Source organism: Paroedura picta, chromosome 5 (genome assembly GCF_049243985.1).
Source record: "Paroedura picta isolate Pp20150507F chromosome 5, Ppicta_v3.0, whole genome shotgun sequence".
In the NCBI taxonomy this organism is placed as follows: Eukaryota; Metazoa; Chordata; class Lepidosauria; order Squamata; family Gekkonidae; genus Paroedura; species Paroedura picta.
The window spans coordinates 38,057,404-38,067,473 of record NC_135373.1 but is presented as its reverse complement, the minus strand read 5'-3'; positions in this window follow the sequence as shown (position 1 = coordinate 38,067,473).

Below are 10,070 nucleotides of genomic sequence, written 5' to 3'. Positions count from 1 at the left end.
AAATATTGGGTTTTTTGTTGATCCAGAAGCTGCTGCCTGGCTTTGTTTCCTTAAAGGGTGAGTGACAGCTTGTTCCACCAAGATCAGCATCTTTCCTGGTACCAGTTTTCAGGGGGCAGCAAAATTGCCAACACCCAATTGCTCTAGCTTTTCTGCCAAGTTCTACAGCCTCCGTCAGTGTTACTTCTTTCGGCTGGTAGGTGGCTCCCGGAGACCACAAACTGCCTCTGAGCAGAGCTCGCTTACCTGAATGGGAAGCTTGCTGCTGCCCTCCGGCCTTCCTGCATCGGCGACAAGCAAAAGAAAATCTGAACACAGACCAACCATTGCCCACTCTGGAACAGCAAACATCTAGAAGCCAGAACATAGGAGCCAAGCCACTGCAAGAATCTCCCTGGACTCTAAAACTGCGTTCTCTTATGGCCAGTTTACACTTTACGTTTGGGAGGTGGTGAGGGGGAGCAGAACCTTTTTGATGATTATTCTAGAAACTGCAACACATGAACAACAATGTGTAGCAGAAACGGACTCCCTACGAAAAAGAGCTTTCAGTGGCTTGTGAATGTAGATAATCATTAGAACTGACAATCTCCAGGGGGCACTTGGAGGTCTTCCACTATTACAGATGGTCTTCAGATGACCAAGATCAGTTCCCCTGGAGAAAATGGTTGCTTTGGACAGAGGACTCAGTGGTATTATATCCTGCTGTGGTCCCTCCCCAAACCTGTGGTCCCTTCCCCCAGGCTTCAGCCCCCTCTCCAAATTTCCAGATGTTTCCCAAACCAGAGCTGACAACCTTTGTAATCATACAGAAGGGAATGTTGAAGCCAGCTTGGTGTCGTGGTTAAGAGCGGCGGCTTCTAATCTGGGGAGCCGGGTTTGATTCCCTTCTCCTCCTCCACATGCAGTCAGCTGGGTGCCCTTGGGGCAAACTCTGTCCTATTAGAGCTGTTCTCACAGAGCAGTTCTGTCAGAGTTCTCTCAGGAAGGGAAGGCAATTGTAAGCCACTCCTTTGGGTAGTGAAAAGCAGTGTATGAAAGCCAACACTTCTAAAATAAAATGTTGTGTTCTGTGGAGCGTGATTTTGTGGTCCACACTGTGCACCAGATTAAATACAAACAGATATTAAGTCTCACTTGGGACTATGTTTTTCTCCTTCTTCTGCCCCGGACCACCGCAGATAACTATAGAGGGCATCCAGCTTCAGAAGCCTCCCAAGGCCAGGATTTGCCACATGTCCTGTTTTCAAATAACCCACCATCTTCCATAGCGCTGAGGTTGCCCAAGGATGCAAAGGATTCTGGGACACATTCCAAGCGATGTTCCTGGCTCATGGAGCTGACAGTGGGTCCCCAGAGCGGACCTAGCACCCTCCTGCACAGTTTGCTGGTGATGGGGAAAGACACTGACTTGCAAGAGATCTCATCCACCTCTATGACGGTTTCTCCGAAGAATTTTTGGAACGCCTCCAGAGAACTCCCAGGCTCTTGGAACTGTTTTGAAACCACTGATCTCAACTAACAACGGCCCAAAACCCTGATCACAGGGAGAAGGGCTTCCGAACCTGGGGGTATAATTTCCCAAGGTGCTGGAGAGCACAGATACCTCTTGCCCTGGGATCTAAGGACTCTCCCCCCCATCCCAGGGCAGTCCCCAGGTGGGTGGTTCCTTGCCTAACTGCCACTTTCTCTCTCCCACTCATTGCAGGGCAGAAGTCCAAATTCCAAGAAGCTTTTCATTGTGTGTGCAAATACACCTTTTGTAGATTTTGCCGCCAAACCCGCCGGGCTTTCCCGCCCGAGATCCAGTTCCCCGATTTGAAGGGGTTGGTCTAAACCAGTTCGACCCTACTGCCTGACCTCAACATGCACTGTAGGCAAAAAAAAAAAAAAAGGGACCAAGAAGTTTAGGAGCAGCTTTCTGCAGAGCCCTGAAACAGTTTTCATTACAGGGCTTAGCACAAGAACTTGCAGAAAAGGATACTAAAGTCTATTTTTCAAGGGGATATTCTTAGGCTGAAATGGAATGTGTCTCACCGGGCTTGGCCAACCCCTCCTCCAACAGGCCCGTTTAGAAATCCATCTAAGTTAACAAAGACAAGACTCAGCGCATCCTCTGAGTAACGTTTCTCTCTCCCTAACTCGCCCCCCCTGCATCTGGAATTAGAGAAAAGAGTTTCTAGGCAAGATATATCTAGAAATCAGCTCACTGAGAATTTCCAGTGAAAGAACCTGGGTTGCAAGACACTTGGTGGGATGCCAGGAGAAACCTGCAACTAACTTTGCCAACTTCGATAAGGGGAAATTGCTGGAGATTTGGAGATGGTGCCTGGGGAGGGAAGGGTCCTCAGTAGAGTATAAGGCTATTGACTGCTCCCTCCAAAGCTCCCTCCCTCCCTCCTCCAGGGGCACAGTTGTCTAGAGCAGGGGTAGTCAACCTGTGGTCCTCCAGATGTCCATGGACTACAATTCCCATGAGCCCTTGCCAGCGTTTGCTGGCAGGGGCTCATGGGAATTATAGTCCATGGACATCTGGAGGACCACAGGTTGACTACCCCCTGACCTAGAGGACAACTGGCCATACCTAGAGCTTGGAAGCCCTACCTGCAACTAAGCAGTGGCTGGGAATTGTTCTTTTCTCCCTTGAGTCCCCCCCGTTCAATTCTGCGGTTTCTCAAAGCCTGAAGAATATTCCAGGGGTTTCTCAATAGTAAAAAAGTTGAGAAAGGCTGCTTTAAGCAGACTGGTGCAGAACTCGTCTTTGCATATCTAAACTCTGCCATCAACAACCAGGGCAGTCCAGGAACTGGTCAGGAGCCAGCAAGAGATCGTATTTGCTCTGTTAGATGGGGAGCAGGCAGAGGGAGGAGGGAAAGTTTGCACGGGGCAGTTTTCCTTTATTTGCTGGGGAAAGCCGCAGCGGTGCCAAGGGGGAGGGAGCGACTGGCAGGTGTTGAGGAGGGGGAAAGAGCCTCCGGTTTATTCCATGGCTGTTCAGCTGGGACTGGAGCCAGGTACCAGGGAGTGCCTTGAAATGCTCCACATATATACAAACCCGGCGGGACTCTCCGGCTTTGCTGCCAAACTACAACTGCTTTGCGGGAAGGCACGCCTTCCGTGGAACCTGTCAGCTGCCGATGAAACACAGCATCTACGGGGCAGGTCCTCTGAGCTGGGCTCCAACACGACAGAGAGCTGGAGGCTACATACCGAAGAGCTGTCAAATTGTAAGCAGCTTACGGCAACTGCAGGAAGGGGCTTTCAAGGCAAGCAAGCAGCAGAGGTGATTTCGCCATGGCCTCCCTCTGCAGAGTCGTCCTTGGTGGTCTCCCATGCAAGGGCTGATCCGGCTTTGATTCTGAGACCCGACCAGATCAGGCTGTACCACCCCACCTTCCTTCCTGACCTCGATACTACTATTTATGTAGCACTTTTCCAAACACTGCCTGCCTTGCACTAATCCTGAGGAGTGTGCCAGTATTATTACATCCATACTGAGGCTGAGAGAGGCTCGTCTTGGTCCAAGAAAGGAGTTGATGGCAGATGTAAGACTCGAACCTGGGATTTCCTGATTCCTGCTCTCTTAGGTAGGACTGATACCTGTGGAGAAGCATTGGCAGGTGCTCATGGATCAAGAGCCCTATCAGCCCATAAGCTGAAAACTTGTTATGGGATGGCATTCCCCCCTGCTCAGAACTATGTCTCTGAACCCATCTTGCACTCAAAATGTATTTCCCAATAATGTCACTACTAGGGGCAGAAAGCCTCGCTAGCATCCAGTTGTCAGGAAGCCAGCTGGTAGGGGAAGAGTCAAAGCCAGGTGGGGCTTCATGAAAATGGGTGGAACCTACTGAGTGTATTTCCTGTATCTGGATACGCCACCTGCACATCTGCCTGTGTGCTGCAACGGCATGGGTTTTGTTTTGAAGGTTAAACAAAAATGCCAATTAAAGGAAGGTAAGCCATTTAAGAAACAATTCATAAACTATTTTGTTTGCAGTCCTCATAATGGCAACCTGCAGGACTGCTTCTTCCCGTACAACCCACCAAAGGGCATTAAGATCGAGCCCGCAGAATCTGCTTAGGGTCCCCAGCCCCAAGGAAATGGAACTGGCTTCAACCACAGCCAGGGCCTTTTTGGGGTGGGAGATGGGAGTCCTGTGGGACCTCCAATGGTTCTACAGGGCTTGTGGAGCAGAGGGGTCCCACCAGGCCCCTGCTTGAGGCCAAATGAACATCAGTGAAGGAAACGGGCCTCCCTCTCGAATCCCCATCCACCCACCAAAGCCCATCTGCCCTCTCCCCCTCCTGCTGCTCAAAGTTTAGAAACAGGCACTGAAGGGCAGAAGAGCTGGAGCTGTTAAGGTTTTAATTGTTGACTCCAGATTATACCTTTGTACTTTAGATGGTTTTATTGTGCCATGTGGTTTGATGTAACCCGACCGGAGCCTGGAGAGAAAGGGCGGGTAATATATATATAATAACTCCCTTACAACACATGAATCCCCTTTGCACTTGGCTGTTCTGGAGATGGATTCGAGCCAGTAGGAGGTTGTGACTGGCTTCCACCTAGGGCTGCCAACCTCCAGGCGGTGCCTGGAGATTTTGCAGAATAACAATTGAACTCCACTCGGGAAAACGGCTGCTTTGGAAGGTGAACCCTATGATCTCTCCTCTCCCCAGGTTCCACCGGCAAATCTCCAGGCATTGCCCAACCAAGAGATGGCAACTCTACTTCTACCCTGCTCCTCTTTCATCAAGGCCCTAGCTACAGGCTGCTCTGCAGCTGCTCTCAGTTTCTTTTTGGCCCTTGACTCCTGTGGATTTGGACCAGGGTTCCCATTGGGGAAGCCACTGGCAAATGGGGAAGGCACTGGCAAACCACCCCGTATTGAGTCTGCCATAAAAACGCTAGAGGGCGTCACCCCAAGGGTCAGACATGACCTGGTGCTTGCACAGGGGATACCTTTATCTTTACCTTTCCCATTCCAAACAACCTGCTAGCTTGTAGGTCTCCAGGGGTGTTGGGCAGAGAAGACCCCTTGCCCCCTTCCACACAGAGGGACCCACTCTGCTGCCACATAGCACCTTCCTTCCCAAGCTCACGATCTACTGGGAAATTCTTGTGTCCCAGCCCCATAGGAATGTGTGAGTGACTCCGGAAAACTCCCTTCTGAGCACCAGTCTTTAATCTGGCAAGCCGAGTTTGATTCCCCGCTCCTCCACATGCAGCCAGCTGAGCACCTTGGGCTAGTCACAGTCCTGATAGTACTGTTCTCACAGAGCAGTCCTGACAGAACTCTCTAAGTCCCACCTACTTTTACAGGGTTTCTGTTGGGAGAGGAAGAGAAGGCGATGGTAAGCCACTTTGAGACTTAGGTAGTGAAAAGCAGGACATAAAAAACAGCTCTTCTGGCAGGCAGGCACTGGAAGGAGGTGGGGATGCCAGATCCAGGTTGGGAAATTCCTGGAGATTTGGGGGAGGACCAGGACCTCAGGGGGGTATGATGCCACAGAGTCCACCCTCCAAAGCAGCCATTTTATCCAGGGGAATTGATCTCTGTAGTCTGAAGGTGAGCTGTGATTCCAGGAGATCTCCAAGTTCCACCTGGAGGCTGGCAGCCCCAGCAGAGGGCTTTTTAAAAAAAGGCAATTGCTCCATCAAAAATGTTCAAATAACTGATTGCCATATTTTACCTTTGCCTCTGAATTCTTATTTTTTTTAAGTATTTAGGTCTCTACATAAAAATTCGGAGGAGGGAGTACATCTGGGCCACTGATTATGGTGTTATTACATTACAGAATAGCAATTATTAATTCTTTTGAAAGCCTTGGGTAAGGGTATGGCACCCATGGGGGTGAAGAAGGGGAATGTGTATGTGTGCGGAACTGCCAGGTGGGCATTCGGTTGCCCCTGCAAATGCCTCTGGGCTACATGGTGTAGAAGAAAGAGAAGAAATTTGCAGTCACAGTGGCTAAATTTTTAGTTGAAGCACTTCTATCCAGAAGTTAGCTCTTTTGGTGTATGACTATTCTATCTGTTTTGCTGTTGTCAGCTTATATTTTCTCTTGCTCTGACTGCCATGTATACTTTGCAATATCCTGGAATGCCAGTAAAGGTGGGTGAATGGATGGATGGATAGTGTCAAAGGGATCTAGATGTGACCACTGCACCACTTGGTACTACCACAGATGCACCAAAACTTTTCTGGTCTCAGTTGAAACAACCCTCACTCCAACTATTAGTCTGACCATCCTTTTCTGGACAAGCCTCAAGACCAGACCACAACGCCAGCCCCTGTTTTGATATTTTGAGGAAGTGGGGTGGGGGGGGGGACACTTCTTGGGATTTTTTTGGGGGGGGGAGCAAATGCCTTGAAGTGGGGGGGGGGCTTGCAGCTTGGATTGATACACAACCCCTGGAGAAGAGTTTCAATAGCCCTTCCAGCTCCCATCTACCCCCCCCCCCATAAAACATCATCACTTTAACACAGGGGTGGTCAACCTGTGGTCCTCCAGAGGTTCATGGACTACAATTCCCATGAGCCCCTGCCAGCAAATGCTGGCAGGGGCTCATGGGAATTGTAGTCCATGAACCTCTGGAGGACCACAGGTTGACTACCCCTGCTTTAACAGTGTCCCATCTCAAAACCTTCCTTGAATTCGGATCTACTAACCTACTAACCTAGCAGCCCTTCTGGGTCTGCTGAGAATGGCCAGTGGTGAGGCAAAAGCCACTCCACACATGCTCAGAGACATCTTCTGTTGTACAAAACAAGATTCTGGGATGGAGCTTTATGGTTCTAAGCTCCTTTCCATTTTAAGCTCTTTTTTAAAAAAAATAAAAGAAGAAGCAGCAGCCTACAATCCAGGTGACCATGGTTGGTGAGGCAGGGGAGGAAAAAGTTCCAGGCCAAGCAGGGAGGGGCCAGCACTATTGTCTAATCCCAGTGTAATTAATGACCTTCTCTTTAGCCCAAGCCGGTTAGCTAAAAGTGGCTGGTGGCGGAGGAGTGAGCGTGTGCACGACTGGAGAGCACAGATGGAAAGCCGGCATTTGTCTGAGGATTAGCCACGGCCAGATGGAGCTAAATGGCATTCCGATTCCACCCCCACCCCCTCGCCAATATTCCCCTGACAAAGGCATGAAAAGAGAGAATGCTCAACTCAGGTTTTTGACGGACGTTAGGATTGCAGATGCTCTCTGGTTCACCCTGTGCCTTTCCAGGGAGAAGTAGGGCAGGAGGGATCCAAACCCCGTCAGCGGTCCTGTGACGGGGAGATCAAAGAGATCCACCTTGCCTAGCCCTTGCTCTCCTCAAATGCCCCCCGGGGAGGCCCACAAGTTGCTAGTCTAGCCCTAGAGCAGGGGTGGGCAAACTGCGGCTCTCCAGATGTTCACAGGCTACAATTACCATGAACCCCTACCAGCATGGTTTGACCACTCCTGCCCTAGAGGGTGGCTTTTGCACCATGCTTTGAAAAATGGGTTGCCTATGCAGTGTGTGAAGCCAAGCGAGCAGGGTAAGATGGAGGCTGTGAATCTGCCCTGTCCAGCTAGCAGAGGTAGACTGCTTTCTGAATGCGGAGGTTCCATGTGGGGCTATCAAGTCTTTCCCTTGCAGACTGACACTGACCCTAATGAAATCCCCTTGACTACTAGCTGGGCCAACACAGCCACCTGTGGCAATGAAAAACAGCCTGGGGGGAGGGGTGAGTGCCTGAAGAGAAAGCTGAACTGTTCTAGTTTAGAGACAATACTGTGCTTCAAAGCAACAAGAAAGTGAGCAAGCCAGTACTTATTTTATTTTTATCACGTTGTGCCTCACTGGGGTGAAGGGGCTACCAGAACAGGGCGATGCTTCTTTTCCACGCACACCACAGCATCAAACAGGGGAAATGTTTTGCCTTTTCACATATACTGATAAAAATAAACGCAGGTGCATGTGTTGCTGAGGGGAGGGGGAGAATAAACCAATATGGTGACCATCGATGCCTCACTAACACTCGAGGCACAGCTTAAACAGGTAGCTAGCCAGGCATTTTTCCATCTTCGCCAGGCTCGGCTACTAGCGCCCTATCTGTCCTCCGAACACCTGGCCACAGTGATCCATGCGACGGTCACCTCTAGACTAGATTTCTGTAACTCGCTCTACACCGGCCTGCCTCTGGGCTTGATCCGGAAACTGCAACTCGTCCAAAATGCGGCTGCTAGAGTCCTCACAGCTACACCATGGAGGGCTCACATCCAGCCAGTTCTGAGGCAGCTGCATTGGTTACCGGTCGCCTTCCGGATCAGGTTCAAGGTTTTGGTTTTGACCTTCAAGGCCATCCGTGGTCTAGGCCCAGCATATATGAGGGACCGCCTTTTGCCCTATATCCCCCGCAGGGCTTTACGCTCTGCGGGGGCTAACCTACTGGTCGTTCCCGGCCCCAAGGAAGCCCGCCTGGCCTCGACTAGGGCCAGGGCCTTTTCGGTCCGGGCCCCAACCTGGTGGAATGAGCTCCCGGAAGAGCTGAGGGCCCTGCGGGAATTACCAGCATTCCGCAGGGCCTGTAAGACGGAGCTCTTCCGCCAGGCTTATAACTGAGGCCGGGCGGAAAGAAGATCAGCCCCCCCCCCTCACAAACTGGCGGTAGAGAGCGTCACCCCCCGCCGTAGATGAGGATGCGGAGAGCAAATGAGTAGGCTACGCCATCGCTGTTACAATTATTGTAAATCATTGGTTTTTATTGTCATTTTATGGTTTTAGGGGACGGGTTTATGTAAGCCGCCTCGAGCCTTCAGGGGGAGGCGGGGTATAAATATAAATATAATAATAATAATAATAATATAATCCAGGATTTTAAGACCTACAAATATTGGGGGACCGTGGGTGAGGCTTAACTTTTAAGAAGCAGAGCTGCCTAGACCAAAGTGTCCACTTTTTACGTTCTAAGAGTACAAACAACCTGTTCTATGCGCAGGAGTGAGGAAGAAACACTTTGTTCATGCTCAGAGGCATGTCACTTCTTATGGGCACCTTACCCAGGAAGAGAGGGAGCGGGGCTAGCTGCTGGACACAAATCCAAAGCTTGGACAGAGCTTCCAGTTCAAGTCCCATTGCTCCTCCAAGATGACAGAAGAGCTCCTGCACCCACAGTCAGATATTTACTGAAGCCACACGAGCTTGAAGTTGGGTAATGCAGTCCAATCAGCAGCTTGCCCCCAAATTGCCACTTCACTTGTTACCAACAGGACACAATCCACATTGGAGCGATCCCTGTTCTGGTTTGTTTATTATGAGGCTTCTGGGTGAATTCCATAAAAACAAAAGGCAGGAAAGAAATATTCCAAATGGATGCAAAAGAAAAAAAAAGATTATTGTAAATGCACAATGACCTTAGCCCCCCAGGCTTGTTTTCCCCTCACAGGGCCTAAAAATCAGCCCATCTCCTGGTCTCGCAAACAAGAAGGAAGAAACCATGTGGCTTAAAAAATCCTGCAAGTTTTGTAGAAATTTAAACACAACCAAGGCTAGTGTCCTCTGCCTGGATGTACTGGTTGCATTAAATTATTATACAACTGAAGAAGTCCAACAATGAAACTAGCTATGATCTAGGATACTAACCTTAGCTGTGTTTGTTGATTATCTTTAAAGGTATTGAAGACCAGAAACTTTTCTTCTGGCTCAGCTTGACCTCCACAGTGGAAATATAAGACCAAATTACATTAGTCAAAATGAATTCTTCTGAAATTTGAAGGATTTGAACCACATTTTTTCCTTCTCGTTTGCACAGATCTTCCTGTATGTATTTCTACTTTGTTATCATCATCTCCATGAAACTCAAATACTTTGGCCACCTCATGAGAAGGAAGGACTCCCTGGAGAAGAGCCTAATGCTGGTGATTGAGGGCAAAAGAAGAAGGGGACGACAGAGAATGAAGTGGCTGGATGGAGTCACTGAAGCAGTTGGTGCAAACTTAAATGGACTTCGAGGAATGGTAGAGGACAGGATCATTGTCCATGGGTTCGCGATGGGTCGGACACGACTTCAACAGCAACAACAACCTTCATCTCCAGGTCTCA